General features: G+C 40.6%; 1 protein-coding gene across 2 annotated transcripts in view; it reads left to right on the top strand.

Moving 5' to 3' along the window:
• Positions 1-18,750, top strand: part of LOC109913705 (calcium-binding protein 8) — a 315,322-nt gene that overhangs the window by 285,476 nt on the left and 11,096 nt on the right. The window lies entirely within an intron of this gene.

Raw genomic sequence — 18,750 nt, 5'->3', positions numbered from 1 at the left:
CGACCTCCTCCCTTGCCTCCCATAGCAGCCTGGGATACAATCCATCAGATCCTGGAGATATACAAGAACATAAGAGCTAGGGGCAGGAGTAGGCCATCCAGCCCTTCGAGCCTGCTCCGCCATTCAATAAGATCATGGCTGATCTTTTTGTGGACTCAGATCCACTTACCCACGTTCTCACCGTATCCCTTAATTCCTTTTATTGTTCAAAAAAATATCTACCATATCTTTAAAAACGTTTACTGAAGTAGCGTCAACTACTTCACTGGGCAAGGAATTCCATAGATTAACAACCCTCTGGGTGAAGAAGTTCCTTCTCAATTCAGTCCTAAATCTGCTCCCTCTAATTTTGAGGCTATGCCCTCTTGTCCTAGTTTCACCTGCCAGTGGAAACATCCTCTCTACTTCTATCTTATCTATTCCCTTCATAATTTTATATGTTTCTATAAGATCCCCCCTCAATCTTCTGAATTCCAATGAATATAATCCCAATCTACTCAGTCTCTCCTCATAAGCCAACCCCCTCAACTCCGGAATCAAGCTAGTGAATCTCCTTTGCACCCCCTCCAGTGCCAGTACATCCTTTCTCAAGTAAGGAGACCAAAACTGCACACAGTACTCCAGGTGTGGCCTCACCAGCACCTTGTACAGCTGCAACATAACCTCTCTGCTTTTAATCTCAATCCCTTTAGCAATGAAGGACAAAATTCCATTTGGCTTCCTAATTACTTGTTGCAGAGCTGGATGAACACAGCAGGCCAAGCAACATCATAGGAGCAGAAAGGCAGACGTTTCGGGCCTAGACCCATCATCAGAAAATTATCTGAACGTCAGCCTTTCTGCCCCTATGATGCTGCCTGGCCTGCTGTGTTCATCCAGCTCTGCACCTTGTTGTCTCGGAATCTCCAGCATCTGCAGTTCCTACTATCTCTGATTCAATTTTAAGCCCACTGCGAAGCCTCTTCTAAGGATGCCTACCCTGAAGAAGTTACTCTCCTCCCTCTGGACAAACCTCAGGGGATCTCTCTCCCACTGCAACTCTCTCGTAATCTCTTCGACCATTTTCTGATGAAGGGTCTAGGCCGGAAACGTCAGCCTTTCTGCTCCTATGATGCTGCTTGGCCTGCTGTGTTCATCCAGCTCTGCACCCTGTTGTCTCGGATTCTCCAGCATCTGCAGTCCCTACTATCTCTAATTACTTGTTGTACCTGCAAACCTACCTTCTGTGATTTATGCACAAGGACACCCAGGTCCCTCTGCATTGCAGCATGCTGCAACTTTTTACCATTCAAGTAATAATCCTTTTTACTATTACTCCTACCAAAATGGACGACTTCACATTTATCTACATTATGCACCTTTATGCCTGCTAAAACATCCTTATTAATCCTATCACACTCTAGAAATTTACTATCCTAACTGAAATCCCTGGCTACAATACCTATCTCCTTTTGTGAATACAGATGAGAAATATTAATTTAAGAGCTCACTCATCTCCTCTGGCACCATGCACAAATTGCCCTTTTGGACTCTAATAGGCCCCACTCTTTCCCTAGTAATTTTCTTGCTCTTGATAAACTTATAAAATGACTTGGGGTTTTCCTTATTCCTATTTTTACCCTCCTAATTTCTTTTTTAAGCACCTCCTATGCACACTATACTTTTGAAGGGCCCTCCCTGTTTTTAAAGATGAGGTGGGTGAGAGCCACTGAATTGTGATGCCTCATCCAGTAGTGAGGTTGGTAATGCTTGAACATTTGCTGTTCAGATTTGTACGCAATGGTGGATTTATGGTGAGTGTGAGGTAAAGAATGAAGATAGTGGAACAAAATCAGAAACTGCTGGAAAAACTCAGCAGGTATGGCAATATCTGTGGAGAGAAGATGTTTGTACTTACCCTGTGGAGTACACAAGTTCATTGACCTTTTTCCTGCACAGGCGTGCATTCCATTTGATTCTGGACCCAACAATGGCCTGATCTTCTGTGCTTAGGTTAGCTGCATTTGGTGCTTTCACCTCCTCTGATGGTCCACCAGGTAATGGATGACCTCTACTTGACCATCCCATCCAGCCCCAAAATCATTTCTAACTCTGGAGGGAAAAGAAACCTGCAGTAGTTTCAATGTGAACCTGTGGGAAATTTGTACAATACAATTGGGTGGCTTTCTGCAGTAATACGCCTGACTGCCGTAGGAACAAGGAACAAGAGTTGGCCGGTCGGCCCTTTGAGCCTGCTCTACCATTCAATAAGATCTCGGCAAATTTGATTTTAACCTCAACTCTACATTAATGCATATTCCCAAAAACCATTCATGTCCTTGATAATCAAGAACCTAGCTACCTCTGTCATAAAAATACTCAAAGATACTGCATCCACAGTCTTTGAGGAAATGAATTTCAAAGACCCACAACCTCCTGAGTGAAAATAATATTTTGTCATCTCTGTTTTAAATGGGCACCCCTTGTTTTTAAATTATGGCCCCTAGTTCTAGATTGTCCCACAAGAGGAAATATCCTTTCAACATCCACCTGGTTAAGTCCATCAGGGTCTTACATGTTTCAATTAAGTCACCTCTGACTCTTCTAAACTTCAGAGGATATATGCCTAGCCCTTCCACCCTTTCCTCATAAGGCAATTGGCTTATTCGGGTTGTTAGTCAGTAAACTTTCAGATTTATGTAATATAACAGTCTCACATTTCCAAAATACAGAAGCGCTGTTTCAGTGTAGATTTGGGCAGCATGGTGGCTCAGTGATTAGCACTGCTGTTTCACAGTGCTAGAGACCCAGTTTCAGTTCCACCTTAGGGTGACTGTCTGTATGGAGTTTGCACATTCTCCCCGTGTCTGTGTGGGTTTCCACCGGGTGCTTGGTTTCCTCCCATAGTCCAAACATGTGCAGTTTAGGTGAATTGGCCATGCTATTGTGTCCAAAGATGTGCGGGTTAAGTGAATTGACCATGCTATAGTGTCCAGGGATGTCCAGGCTAGGTGGGTTAGCCATGGGAAATGTAGGTTTACCGGGAATGGGTCTGGATGGGATACTCTTTTGAGGATTGGTGTGAACTTGATGGGCTGCTTCCACACTGTTGGGAATCTATGATTTAGGTGTATTGCTTAGCAATTTATCAACGTTCCTGGAATGAGTAGTTATGTAGCATTTATATTCTTTTTCTCCACTCTCTTCCCAAATTATATAAGCTTCCTACTGGAGCAATATTGATGGTTTACGTCTCCTACCTGATCCGGTTGACATTGTAGGACCGTCAGAAAAGCATGCTGACAGATGCTTTTTTCATGTTAGGAGTCCAAATCTGTCCCTCCCTGACTTTTATACATTTACTTTTTTCAGCAGAGGTCACTTCTCTAACTCTGAGTGTTCCTGAGGCCACCTGCAGTGGGTCCTCCCTGTTGAACCAGCTACTTCTGCACAGATCAGTCATATTTTAAACTAGGAGTTCAAATTGTTCCTGATAGTGGCTGTATTTGGAGTAGTGACCCTGCCTGTGTGTCCCTTAACCTCAGGGCTCCATGGAACTGATTGTGTTATATAATCTGAAAATTGGCATTTACAGTATTTTGTGTGGAGCTGCTGATTTAGACATAAATTCACCAAATGGAAGCAGTGATCAGTAGTTGAGTCAGACATGTATTATACCGGTAATAACTTACTTAATACTCTCCTCAGAGAATGTCCCTCTTGAGTAGTATGGAAACAAGATCTCACCCTATCATATTTCTAATGGATGTGGTAACAGTTTATTTTCTGCAGTTTCAATATTGATTTATTTTACCTCATTGTGCTAAGCATTGTATTGGAAAATGGCAGCAAATTAAATGCATATTTAATTTTCTTGTGTAAAGTAAAAGAAGATAATTAGCTATTCCCTTAAAGAAAAACATAAAATGTAAATATTTTGTGATTTTGAAAAACTGATCTAAAAGCAGAAGAGATGCTGTGACTGAAATGTTGTCCTTCTTTCTCAAGCACTAACTGTTCTTTTATAGAATGTTTTGTTTTGATGCATTCGGATATTTCTGTCAAATATCTCTGTACTCACAAAGGTATGTTGTTCAGGGCTGCAATTCTCCTGTCACTGCCTCACCTCAATCCTTAACTCCCAAGTGCTGTATTTACCAACTCAAGAAAGGCAAGGAATTTTAAATAAAAGCACATGATTGATGTCAATTGGAAGGTGACTTTCACCTCCTGAGTTATTCGCATCTGCAACTGTGAAGACAATCTACTGAGGAGATGCAAAAAAAACTTGCATTTATATATCACCTTTCAAACCCTAGGACATCCTACATTAAGCTCACAAACAATGAAGTACTTTTGAAGAGCAGACAATGCCGTCATGTAGGAAAGACTGCAGCTAAATTGTACACAGCAGTGGTCTTATTAGCAGCACTGTCAAAATGACCAGAAAATCTATTTTTTAGTAATGGGCCTTGAGAGGTAAACGTACCATGGGGTCTTAGTTATCCACATGAGAGAGTAAACATGGCCTAGTTGAGTGCTTTATTCCAAAAAAAAACTGGCACCTCAGACAGGAGTAAGAGGAATGTTGCACAAATGCAAAGATACATACAGTAACAGTTAGGGCCAAAGCAAAAGTCTCACTGTTTTACTAAATACTGCAGCTCTTTTCATAGGGGCCTGTGATATTGTTATGCTAACTTTAAATTTGTTGTTCAATCTCTTTATCTCCAAACATTACGTAATAGCAGCAATTATATTTCCATATCTCTCTGGGAAACATATGAATGAAAACCTACTGGAAATAAAGTAATTACTACAAAAATATATTTATCTATCCTAAACTCTTGACTGTCTTAGACGGAACAATAAGGACATCCCTTAGCTCTGTATAATATCTGGGTTAACTAGTTGGTTAGCAAATAAAATGTTGGCATTGATATTATTAGCATGGTATAAAATATTTAGGGTGTTTTTGTGTCAAATATTTTTTGAATTATGTGTATTCAGGCACCTTTTAGTTAGGTTGTGTGAAATGCTTTTGATCTCTGCTCAAAAAGATTTGGCCATCCTCCAAATTCAGGAAATATATAGCAAAGGGATCTTGACCTCAGATCTTGACCATTTGTCAGAAAGCTAAATTAGGCTCCTTCTTTGCAAATTGCAGGCATTGTTAATGTTGAAATCACAGTACATTCTCAACTGGCCTGTGTAGCATCTATCAGAGAGCTTCTACATCACTGTGCCCAGACATGTTGGAAATAAAGAAACAGAGAAACTGAAATTTACGACAGGGAAAGAAGCCATTCAGCCCATTGTGTCTATGCCAACCAAAAAGGTGTCATCCAACCCAATCCCACTTCCCAGCTGTTAGTCCATAACTCTCTAAATTACAGCAATTCATTAATTTTAAAATGTAATGAGAGTTTCTTCTTTTTACTGTTTGAGTGTAACTTCCCTGCTCTTGTGTCATATGATTTGGCTAATAAAAAGTGTTTTTCCATCATCTTGTATGCCTTTCTTGTCAACTTCAGGGATCTGTAGACTTGCAGTCCACCAAGATCGCTCTGCTCCTTTACAGTTCTCAGTGTTGTACAATTTTGTGTGCATTGCCTTGCCCCATTTGCTTCCCCAAATGTATTACTTCACACTTCTCCATTTGTCACTTTTCTGCCCACTTATCCCATAATCTACAGCTGTCTTCCTCACTATCTACAATATGGGACCTTCTCAAAAGCTTAGCTAAAAATCCATGTACAATGGGAATGGGAATGAAATTGAATATGAAATATGAGAATGAGTGTCCTTCCTGCTTTCCAAGGGCATTAACGTCCTAATATTTTGTAATCCTTGCATTTTTAAATGGTTTCTGTTCCTTCCCATTTGGCTGAGATTATGTGTTCGCTGCAGGAATGTTCCTGGCTACTGGGATTGATTCTTAGCTAGGTTCCTGTTTCACAGTAACCTTTCTTCACGTGGGGGCTGAAAGAAATGCTTCAGTTTCAGAAGGGCTGGCAAACATGAAATTAAACAGAAAATGCCAGAAATACTCAGCAGATCAGGCACTTTTAGGAAGAACGCTTCAACTTTCAGTTAACTACTTTACAGCTTGGCAGTCTCAATATTGAGTTCAACAACTTCAGATCATGATTGCTCCCATTTTTCTGGATGATAAGTGCTGTTAATGATTCTGGTTTTGCACCCATTTTCTGTGGCTTTACTTCTCTGAATATTGTTCCATTTCATGTGTTTAATTGCTGCTGCAAGCTAACGTGAAGTCAAGTTATTACATTGGTAGAGGTCACATGACTATGGCAAGCCAGTTAGAACATAGAACATAGGACATAGAACATTACAGCACAGTACAGGCCCTTCGGCCCTCGATGTTGCGCCGACCTGTGAAACCAATCTGAAGCCCATCTAACCTAAACTATTCCATTATCATCCGTATGTTTATCCAATGACCATTTAAATGCCCTTAAAGTTGGCGAGTCTACTACTTTTGCAGGCAGGGCATTCCACGTCCTTACTACTCTCTGAGTAAAGAACCTACCTCTGACATCTGTCCTATATCTATCACCCCTTATTTTAAAGCTATGTCCCCTCGTGCTAGCCATCACCATCCGAGGAAAAAGGCTCCCACTGTCCACACTATCTAATCCTCTGATCATCTTGTATGTCTCTATTAAGTCAACTCTTAACCTTCTTCTCTCTAACGAAAACAGCCTCAAGTCCCTCAGCCTTTCCTCATAAGACCTCCCCTCCATACCAGGCAACATCCTGGTAAATCTCCTCTGCACCCTTTCCAATGCTTCCACATCCTTCTTACAATGCGGCGACCAGAACTGTACGCAATACTCCAAGTGCGGCCGTACCAGAGTTTTGTACAGCTGCAACATGACCTCATGGCTCCAAAACTCAGTCCCTCTACCAATAAAACCTAACATACCGTACGCCTTCTTAACAACACTATCAACCTGGGTGGCAACTTTCAGTGATCTATGCACATGGACACCGAGATCTCTCTGCTCATCCACACTACCAAGAATCTTACCATTAGCCCAGTACTCTGTATTCCTGTTACTCCTTCCAAAGTGAATCACCTCACACTTTTCCGCATTAAACTCCATTTGCCAACTCTCAGCCCAGCTCTGCAGCTTATCTAAGTCCCTCTGTAACCTGCAACATCCTTCTGCACTATCCACAACTCCACCGACTTTGGTGTCATCCGCAAATTTACTAACCCATCCTTCTACGCCCTCATCCAGGTCATTTATAAAAATGACAAACAGCAGTGGCCCCAAAACAGATCCTTGAGGTACACGTTTGACAACGTACAACCTGTGCAAAGTTATTGTTATATACGTCTGGAAGCAGGTGGGACTGGAACTCAGGCCTCCAGGCTCAGAGGTAGGGGCCCAACAACTGCACCACAAGCACCTTCACTCTGCACAGTTGCATCTCTCCAAATTCATACCATCTGCCTTTTTATCTCTCACCATCATTTCTTTTCTCATTTAGTAACTCCTGCCACTCAACCTCTTGGTTAAAGAATCTTCCCTGTTGTTCTTTATTACTGTCCCCTTCCGTCCCTGACTTGCCGAAAACCTGTTTGGCCTCTCAACCAGTTCTGAAGAAAGGTCATTGATCTGAAACAGAAACTCTGGGTAGAATTTAGTTCCCAGTGCCCCACCTCCCAACACCCGCCCCAGTCCCCTCCACCTCCACCTCACTTACAAAATGGATTGCAAGGCCTTAAGGAGGCTAAAGAATTGGGAGAAAAGCTGGAGGTGGCATGGAGAGCCTGTCACTACCGCAGCTCCTGTCAATTAGATCGTGGATGGCCTTCCCCTCTTGAGGCTGGTTCAGGCCCTGAAGTGTCCAGGTAAAGGCCTCCTCCTGGCACTGCTGGTTTTCTATCTGCGGTGGGAGTGGGTGATGGTGGGGGTGGGGGTGGGGGTGGGGGTGGGGGTGGGGGGTGGGGATGATGTGGCAGCTGGCTCTACATTACATGGGGAGGCCGCAGTTTAAAAGTTGGAGGCCTCATCCTCCTTACAGGTTCATGTGGTGGGGCTGAGGGTTAATGGTTTGGCTCCTAATTGGATGCCCTGTGGCTCTAGCATCAAGGCTGTATCTGCTGAGAGACCTGGCCCCCTATCCTACCCACACCAATAGCCTGAATACATAATCAAGGCAGTAGTGAAAACCTGTTGCAGATGGCACATTTTGGAGATCTTAAAACAAGGCCCTGCCTGCTCCCTCAGGTGGATGCGTAAAGAACCCATCACCCGATTCAGAGAAGAACAAGGAAGTATTCAGGGTGTTCTGACCAATACTTATCTCCTAAACAATATTACTGATACACATGAACTGGTCACTCATTGCTGTTTGTGGAGACTGGTTCTGCACTGATTGTTTTACAGATTCAGCAATAGCAGTTCCCAAGTAAAGTCAAAATAAATTGGAATCAGGGGAAAACTCTCCCCTGGTTTGAGTTATACTTAACACCATGTATATGGTTGTTCAGGCAAAATATGTCAGTTCTAGAAAATCATTGAAGGAGTTTGTCAAGGTAGTGCTTTAGGCCCAACTATCTTTAGCTGCTCCATCAATAAAATTCACTCCAATGCATGGTCAGAAGTAGGATTGTTCACTGATAATGTTCAGCACCATCCTTAAACACTGAAGCAGTCCAGGTCATTATGCAACAAGTCTTGGACAACATTCAGGCTTAGACCATGAGACATAGGAGCAGAATTATGCCATTCGGCCCATCAAGTCTGCTCCACCATTCAATCGTACCTGACAGGTCGCAATAACATGCCTGCCATTTTAGTTCGGGATTACAATAACAATAGAGAATTTCGAGCTGCTCAGATGCTAGGGATCCTGCAGTGAGCAACTCATCACCTACCTCCCCAAAGCCTGTCTACCATTTAAAAGAAAAAAAGTCAATGTAATGGAGCGTTCTTCACTTATCGGAATGAATGCAATGCCAACAATATTAAGAAGGCTTGGCACCTTCCATTCCAAAGCAGCCCACGCAGTTGGCACCCTGGTTACCACCAATGAACAGAGGCAGCGGTGTGTATCATGTACAAGATGCCCTTCAGCAACTCATCAAGACTCCTTCAACAGCACCTTGAACAGCACCAGCTAGAAGTACAAGGTCAACAGATCCGTGGAAACACAGCACTACCCGCTTGTTTCCAATGAATTCAGACAGCATCCAGACTTGGAATTATATTACTGTTCCTTTACTGTTGCTGGGTTAAAATCCTGGTCCTCCCTTCCTCATAGCATCCTGGGTACACCTACAGCCAAGGGCTGTTGCAGATCAAGAAGGCAGATCATCATCACGCTCTCCAGGGATGAGTAGTAGATGTTGGCCTTGCCAACAATGCCCATTTAAGATGAATGAATAAAAGAGAAAAAAGAATGCATTTGAAAAGTATTTCATAGACTATGAAGTGAATTGGAATATCCCAAGTTCATAAATAAAGGCATGCCTTTATTCATTTGCAATTCATACAAGACCTAGAACAGAGCTCCAAATATTGTTATTAATTCTGATATCAATCAAATGGGTTTGGTCACAGGAAAATCTGCCTCCAGGCTTTCACCTTGAAATTGGAGGAGGGAATTTACAAATAAACTGGATGTGCTCTTTCATCATCCAAATACATTATACATGTGAAACAATGCCTAAAATACACAGGGGTGCTGGGCAGGTCCATATTCACAGAAACCCCGAAACTGCCTGGCAAAATCAGGGAAATCAGGGAAAAACTCCCCCCAGCCTCACCACCGTGCAGTCCGAATCAATAAAGAGCTGATCATACAATCAGAGGTGGCTTCTCTCTCCTGCTTGCTCAGCACTGACTGTGGGAGAGAAGCAGCTTGAGTGTGGCACGGTGACTCAGTGGTTAGCACTGCTGCCTCACAGCACCAGGGCCCCAGGTTGGATTCCACCCTTAGGCGACTGTGTGGAGTTTGCACATTCTCCCCCTGTCTGTGTGGGTTTCCTCCAGGTGCTCTGGATTCCCCCCACAGTCCAAAGATGTGCAGGTTAGGTAGATTGACCATGCTAAATTACCCACAGTGTCTAGGGAAGTGCAAGCTAGGTGGATTTGCCATGTGAAATACATGGATAGGTTAGCGGGGGCTGGGTCTGAGTAGAATGCTCTTCAGAATGTCGATGTGGACTCGATGGTCCCACACCGTAGGGATTCTATTTTTCTAATAAAACTAGATTTGAGGGGAGAGATACAAAAAATTCCAGAGGGGCAATTTCACACAGAGGGTGGGAGTGTCTGGAATAGGCTGCCAGAGGAAGTGGTGGAGGCAAGTACACTTTTGTCACTTAAGAAACATTTGGACAGGAATATGGATGGGATAGGTTTGGAGGGATATGGACCAAACTCAGGCAAATGGGACGAGATTAATTGTGAAAACTGGGCAGCATGTACAAGTTGGGCCGAAGGGCTTGTTTCCATGCTGCAAACCTTTATGACTCTACAAACTCTAAATGCAGTCAAATGGTGAGTGGTGGCAGTGAGCAAGGCTGCTGAGGTTAGGGAAAAAGGATGAATTCTGGAGCAATCTCAAAGGGTGATAAGCTGACCTTAATATCTTTTAGAGATAGTAGGAACTGCAGATGCTGGAGAATCTGAGATAACAAGGTGTAGAGCTGGATGAACACAGCAGGCCAAGCAGCATCAGAGGTGCAGGAAAGCTGACGTTTCAGGCCTAGACCCTTCTTCAGAAATGTCAGTCTTCCTGCTCCTCTGATGCTGCTTGGCCTGCTGTGTTCGTCCAGCTGTACACCTTGTTATCTCTTAATATCTTTTATTTCATTTTCTTATAACCTGTTCCTTTCCTATGAAATGGGAAGATCAGATGTTGTACTGTGCACCATTTGGCCACAGACTATTTTCAATCAGCGCTATTATTTTTGCAATGTATTTTTCTTTGTTACCCAGTCCCTTTGTAAAGGATTAAAAATAAATTTAAATCCTCTTGGGAAGTGATTTTATTCCCATTTCCTTGTAGCCAAGCATTGTTCATCTAAGCGACTTCTCATAGCCATTGAGTTTATCAATGTCACAGCATCAAATCCAATATGGGTGAAGAGCTTACCCCAAATACATAAATTATGTGATTGCAAGAAATCCCAGGAGTCAATGCAGACTCAGCCACAGCTCCTTAGTTTTGCCATCTTAGCATTGTAGAACAGAAAATTCATCAATGTGCTCTCTCTTCTAAATCAAACATTTTATAAAGCTTCTATTCTGACTCTTCCCTTAATTATACATAATTATAATGCATGTGTGAGGGATACATTTCTGACGAACAGTGGGGAGATTCATTCACTTGAAAATCTTACTTTCACATGCAGAAATTTCAAATAAAATTCGATTTGACACACACTGTTTGTTTTATCACTAAAGGCTTCCAGTTTCTGACTTTGATTCTGAGCTCATGCTGTTCATCAGCATGATCACGCTATGATGCTATTTTGTATCACAATACAAGTTCAGTGCACCGAATCAGCAGACCTGAAGGTAGTACTGATACCTCATTGTCAGACCCAAGAAGAAACTGTTTTTGGCTAAATGAAGGTTGCAACCCCTTACACTACTGTCCATGCTGTGTCACCTGTACATCACCAGCCAGTGGGACTGCGGGAAGGGGAAGCCTCCTAAAGAATTGCATTGTTACTTCCCAAGATATAACTTAATCATTGGCCTAGAATTTGCTAGAGCAGGTCATCTCAAGAGGGGTTAGAGAAAGTGCAGAAGAGATTTGCTTACAGGTTTCCATCTTGTGGAGGAGTGAGAGAAACTAGGGTCGTTCTTAGAGCAAAGAATGTAAGAAATAAGATCAGTATTAGACGATACAGCTATACAAGCCTGCCTCACCATTCGGTATGAATAAGGTGGATCTTCTTCCTCAGCTCCATATTGCTATCTGCTCCCTATATTCTTTAATTTCTTAAGGGAGTTAATATCTCTATTTTTGTCTTAAATATACTCACAATGGTGTGTCCCCAACCCATAAAGACTCACAACTAGATTTCCAACCAGACGAAACAACCACTGTGTCTAGCCTGTTGAGCTTTCAATGAAATACTTCATATTCATCTAAACTTCCTGACTTATCTCCCTCTCATCCTAATATAAACCTTTAACCCAGTAGCCAATCTGTTGTATAATCGATTTTTGCTGTATCATCTCCATTGCAAAAATCCTTCCTTAAAATATTGATGCCAAAACTCTATGCTGTACTCCTCGTGTGGTCTCACCAAATCCCTGTATAATCGCTGTCATACTTCCTAACTCTGGTACTGCAAGCCACTTGCAATGAAAGTCAACATGCCATTCACCTCCTTTGTTGCATGCTGACTTACTGTGTGCTTTTCATGAGTGCATTTAAGTGTCTTTACAAGTCTCAATGTTCAGAAGTTTCATGCCTTTTAAAAATTATTCTGCTCCTCCGTTTTCACTACCAAAATGAGCAATCTCACACTTCGTCCTTTTAAATTCCACCTGGCACATATACAGTTGCTTCTCTGTCCTCCTCACAGCTTACAATTCCACTTAGCTTTGTGTCAGCAACCAACTTGGATATATAACAGTCTCAGATGTTCTGAAGAAGGGTCACTGGACCCAAAATGTTAACTCTGCTTTGTCTCTTCAGATGCTGCCAAACCTGCTGAGTTTTTCCAATAATTTCCGTTTTTGTTACAGTCTCAATTGTTAACGATTGATATTCTAACACTCATTCCTGTTGCATTCCACTAGTCACAGACAGGCAACCTGAAAGTGCTCACTTTATCTCTACTCTTTGCTTCAGGTTCATCAACCAATCATGTATCCATGTTAATATATCACACACTACTGTTCATTCCCTTATTTTTTATATTAGCCTGTTGTGGGATAGCTCACAGAATACCTTTTGGAAATCCAAGTATACTGCATCTGCTGGTTCTCCTTTAACCTTAACATGCTCATTACATCCTCAGAAGAGTCTAGTAAATTTGTCAAGCATAAATTTTAATTTGTAGAGCATGTTGACTTTGTTTGATCATAGTATGATTTTCTAAGTGCATTGTTAAGAGTTCCTCAACAATGGAGGATAGTAAGGGCTATGTAAGATTGTAGGCACGTAAATCTCATTGTTAATAGGATCCTTGCATCACATTACTAGCCCTAGCTTTCTGTGGAGAGTTCTTTTTTAATAGCACAAATGCAACACAGCTTTGAAGCTGATGGGGAACTTTGATGACTAACTGCTGCTTTTGTGGTTTGGAAATTAATGGTGTGTTAAAAATGTACTAAATGATTAATGTGGAATAACTCATTCAGTGGAGGCAATGGCCTAGTGATAGTATCACTGGTCTGTAAATCCAGGTAGTGTGGAATTTGAAATCAATAAAAATCTGGGATTGAAGTCTAATGATGACCATGATTCCATTGTCAATTGCCTGGAAAAACCCAACTGGTTCACTGATGTCCTTTTGGGGAGGAAACTGCCATCCTTACCTGGTCTGACCTACATCTGACTCTACGCCTACAGCAATGTGGTTGACTCTTAACTGCCCTCTGGGCAATTAGGGATAGGCAATAAATGCTGGTCTAGCCAGCAACACCCTCATCCAATGAATAATAATAAAAGAACTTAACAATTTGTGGTGATTCATAACTTGCAACTCACTCAAATTTGCTAAGGCTGTTACACACAGTTGTATGACTTAGTGATTCAAGATTCCATTGGAGATAGATTTGTCATCATCATCTCCCAATAGTTTTTTAATATGTCTAACTAGCTCATGTAACTCATCCTATTGCTATCAGGCAACAAACTACATCTTGTTAAGCAAATGCCTCTTCTGATTAAAACTTACTAGTGGTACATCCCATACTACAGTTAACCAACTCTACCCTTAGACCTGACATCGAAAAGAAAACCAGTGACAGCACTCTACTGCAACCATTAGCTGTTAGCAGTTGGCCTTAGGGCACATATGACACATTGATGTCCATATTTAACATGCCATTATTTTCTCACCAGCGTCTGAGTCATTGTGTTTAGTTTGATAAATATGATATATATACAGTGTGATATTGTGAATCTTTAAACAGCAACTATCTGATTTATTAACACAAAAATATAATTTTCCTGATGGCTTCTACTCAACATTAGCATTCAGTGTAATCCTAATGTGCCTAACATTGTCAAGCATTAAGATTTAATATTGATCACACCAGTTGCTAAGTGTGTAAGTCGCTCTCAGCAATTTTTTACCTTGAAATATTCTGCTTTCAGCTCATCATCATGTATAAAATTAGACATTGTATCTTTCATACTTCCATCAAGGTCACTAAAAGACCATAGGACCATTTGCAAGGGACTAAACTGCTCACTACTTCTAATTAGTAACATATCAATGTCTACCTTCTGGTTCTTATATCAAGCCAGCTAATTATCCAATTTACATGATGGATCTTGAAAGCTTTTACTGTGGTCATATGTTTCCTGTGAAAGGCTTTGTCAAAGGCTTTCTGAAGGTGAAAATATATCTACTATTTCACTGATCTATAAATCTGTTGTTTTATTAAAATTTCCAATATATTTATTTAACTAAACGCATCTTACATGTATTTTCTGGAATATATAAATCATTATTCTCATCGAGTGTTGTTGAATTTTCTTTTTAATGGACTCCAGTATTTTTCACATCACAGGTGTCATACAAAATTCTCATACATTTCCTCTTCTTTAGGATATTTAATTCTCAATCTCCTTTTTAGTCCTGTTACTGAGCACTATTTCTATTAAAGCATGTGGAGATCTGTCACTTGCTGCCAAGCCTTTAATAATATGGCTCTAAAACAACGCTTTGAGAAACTTGAGAGCAGTCCAGGTGAGAATTCTCTTGCCAAGAGAAAGTGGCACCTTGCACTTTGTACCGCCCATGCCTATATGCCTGAGATTGATAATTCAAAATGTGGAAAATCACAGGCATTTTTCCATCTTCAGTTAGTTCATGGCTTAATAAGTTGTCTGTCTTAAAGCTCATGCATCTGAAACGTTTTCCCAAGCTGATAATTTTGCATGTGATTCATAATTTATAGTATAATATTATAGTATTCGTACTAATTAGTAATATCAATGTAATATTAATTTATTCAGTATTTACCATTTATACAATTTCTTCAGTAATTTATCCTGTAATCCAAGATGGCACTGGAACGTAGCGACATTTTCCACTTTTCACTGTACCTAGGTACATGTGATAATATTAAATAAATCTAAATCAAAAATCTAAATCTAATTATACTGAAAGTAATGATCAGTGTCCTCTTTCTGGTCTTGCTTCTTCATAAAACTTGTGCAGTATGTAAGTTTGAAAGTGTCTTTGGATTCTTTCAGACGTATTTTCCTCCTTTCACTATAGTTTGCAAACAACAGAGGGGTATTACAAATATTTGTACTAGGTTTTCCACAAATACTAATGAAGCAAAAGAAAGAAAGCTTGCATTTAAACAACATTCTCACGAGCAATGAATTATTTTTGAAATGCGGTAACTGTGCTATAATAAATGCAACAAATAATTTGCATTCTGCAAGGACCCACAAATAACAAATAAGTCTTGCATTTATATAGTGCTCTTCAATAGCTCAGGGTGTCTTAAAGTGCTTTATGGCTAATGGATTATTTTCAAGGTGTGGTCAGTTGCAATGGAGGAAATGAAACAGCAAGTCAAGGGCAACTAAGCTAGTCTTGGTCTCTTAACTTTTCCCAAAGCCCTGCATATGTATTTCAATCATTGATAATTATCCAATTCTCTTTCTAAAGCCACATTGAATCTGCTCTCCATCATATCAGACAGTGCATTTCAGATCTTCAACCTTTGCTGCATAAAAACAAGCTGCCTTGGTTCTTTTGTCATTTACCTTACATTGGTGCCCTTTAGCTCTTGACCTCCTTCCACCAATAAGAAAAGTTTCTCCTTGTCCACTCTGTGCAGGCTCCACCTAATTTGAACATCTCTGTCAAATTATTTCTCAGCCTTGTTTCAGGAGAACAGTCCCAGCTTCTCCAATCAGTTCACATAACTGAAGTACATTGTCTCTGAAATCATTCTCATGATTTTTATTTGAGTTCTCTCTCATGCCTTCAGTTCCTTCCTAAGGCTTTATACCCAGATTTGGAAACAATAGTGAGGTTAGAGACAAAACAGTGTTTTATAAAAGTCCACCTCAATGTGGCACTTGATGATTCATTTTATAAATACCATACAGCTCTTTCTGAATCTGCCTTGCCACCTGAAACCATTTGAACATATACAACTCTAGTTCCCTCTGATCTTGTACTCTGTTTAGAATTTATTTTCCTTTATTCATTCATGGGATGAGAGCATCGCTGGCGAGGCATCATTTATTGCCCATCCCTAATTGCCCAGAGGGCAGTTCAGAGTCAACCACATTGCTGTGGGTCTGGAGTCACACGTAGGCCAGACCAGGTAAAGATGGTAGCTTCCTTTCCTAAAGGACATTAGTGAACCAGATGGGTTTTTACAACAATTGACAACAGAATCACAGCCATCATTAGCTTCTTAATTCCAAATATTTATTGAATTCAAATTCCACCATCTGCTGTGGCGGGATTTGAACCTGGGCCCTTAGAACATTATCTGGGTCAACAGTCCAGCGATAATACCACTAGGCCATTACCTCCCCATATTTTATCTTCTCACCTCATTCTTCCTATTAAAATGTTTCACTTCGTTTCTTTACTGGCATTCATCTATTTCATGTGTGGGCCTATTCTTCAAGATCTCCATTTCCTTTTGGAATCTTATCATCATCCTCTTCACAGTGCACAATAGTTTCAAGTTTTGTGACATCTTTGAAATTTTGAAATTGTGTTCTGCATATCCAAGCCTCATCAATTAATCAACGTAAGGAAAAGTATTAATCTAGAACCAATTCCTGGGGAGCCCTGGGATAAATTCCTCTCCAGTATGAGAAACAACCATTTAGTACAACTGTCTGTTCCCTTCCACTTGGCCAACTTCACAGCCATACTGTGACTGTCCCTTTTATTCTGTTTAATTGCTGACAATTCTATTATGTCGCACTTAATCAAAAAGTTTTTAGTCGTTTGTGTATACCACATCAACCATGCTAACCTCATCACCCCTCTCTGTCACCTCATCACAAAACTCAAGCAAGGTCGTTAAACATAATTTACTTAGGACAAATGTGTCCTTAATTAATCTGCATTTTCACAAGTCACTATTAATTTTGTCCCAGAAAATAATTTCTAATAGCTTTCTCACCACCAAGTTAAACTGAGTGATTTGTAGTTCTGGGTTTAATCTTGTGGTCTTTTTCCCTCCATACCCTGAGATGCAACTGATTTGATGTGGCCTGTCTAATACATGCACTTTTTCTTTTTTTTTAGTTTATGCAGTGTCTCAACCAACACCTCTTTTGCTATGACTTTGGTATCATTCGTTCTTTTCGATAAAGAAAGGAGTACAGGCTTATTTAGTACCTTTGCCATGTGCCTTGTTTCAATCTGTAAATCTCTATTTTGGTCTCTATTTGGCCTCCTTTTACTATTCATGTATCTACAGAACACTTTTCCATTCCCTCAGAGATAGTAGGAACTGCCGATGCTGGAGTCTGAGATAACAAGGTGTAGAGTTGGAAGAACACAGCAGGCCAGGCAGCATCAGAGGAGCAGGAAAGCTGACATTTCGGGTCTGGACCCTTCTTCTGAAAATTCCCTATCATGTTAACTGCCAGTCTCTTATCATGTTCTCCTTTTGCTTCTCCAACTACCATTTTCATTCCTATTCTGAATTTTCGATATTTAGCAAGATTGTCAATTGTATTATTAACCTGGTTGTGCTAATTGCAAGATAATCCATCTGATTCTGTCTGATTTTGCTGCTGTTGAGTGAAGTGAAATTGTTTGTCAGGACAGCACGAGAACTCTCTGCTTTTACATGTTGTGCCAAGCGAGCATTTATGCCTGTTGGAATGGTTGGTGTCTAAATTTAGTATCTCATTTCAAAGCAGGCTCCTCCCCCAAGTGCCTCAAAATGCACTTAAGTGTCAACCTGGAAGAAATGCTCAAGTTTCAAATTGGGATTTGATCATTCAAATCCTTCTAACTTAAAGATGTGAAGGCTGTCGCTGAATCAAGCTGACACATAAAGTGGAGAAATAGATGCTTTTATAAACTGCCCTACAGCAAAGCAAAGCAGAGAGACAGCATCAATAAGTGCGAAGAAATTATTTTTTATAAAAAAAGAGAGAATATTTGCTGGGTTTTGTGAAAATGGTTACTAACTGGTTGATTTACTGTTAAGCGCATAAGGTGTCAGATATCCTATTCCTGCAGTTTTAACCTCTTTGACATTTATGTTAGAAGTACAAAAATACGTTACACGGTAAAAAATGTTCTAAAGCAACAACAACTTGCATTTATTTAGCATTTTTAATGTAGTTAAACAGAACAAATTGAATACCAAGCCACAAAAGGAGATATTAAGAATTATGATCAAAAGCTTCATCAAAAATGTAGCTTTTAAGGAGCATCTTAATCGAGAGAGAGAGAGGTATATATACACACCTTCAGAAAGATTTAAGGAAGAAAGTTCAGAGCTTCGAGCTGAGATAGCTGAAGGCCTACATGCTTATGGTGAAAGGATTAAAATCAGGGATTCTGGAGGAGCCAATCATTATTGGCTG

This window comes from Rhincodon typus, chromosome 26, assembly GCF_021869965.1.
Source record: "Rhincodon typus isolate 14 chromosome 26, sRhiTyp1.1, whole genome shotgun sequence".
Lineage (NCBI taxonomy): Eukaryota > Metazoa > Chordata > Chondrichthyes > Orectolobiformes > Rhincodontidae > Rhincodon > Rhincodon typus.
Note: the sequence above shows the minus strand (reverse complement) of the source record. Positions and strands in the feature narration are given on the sequence as shown.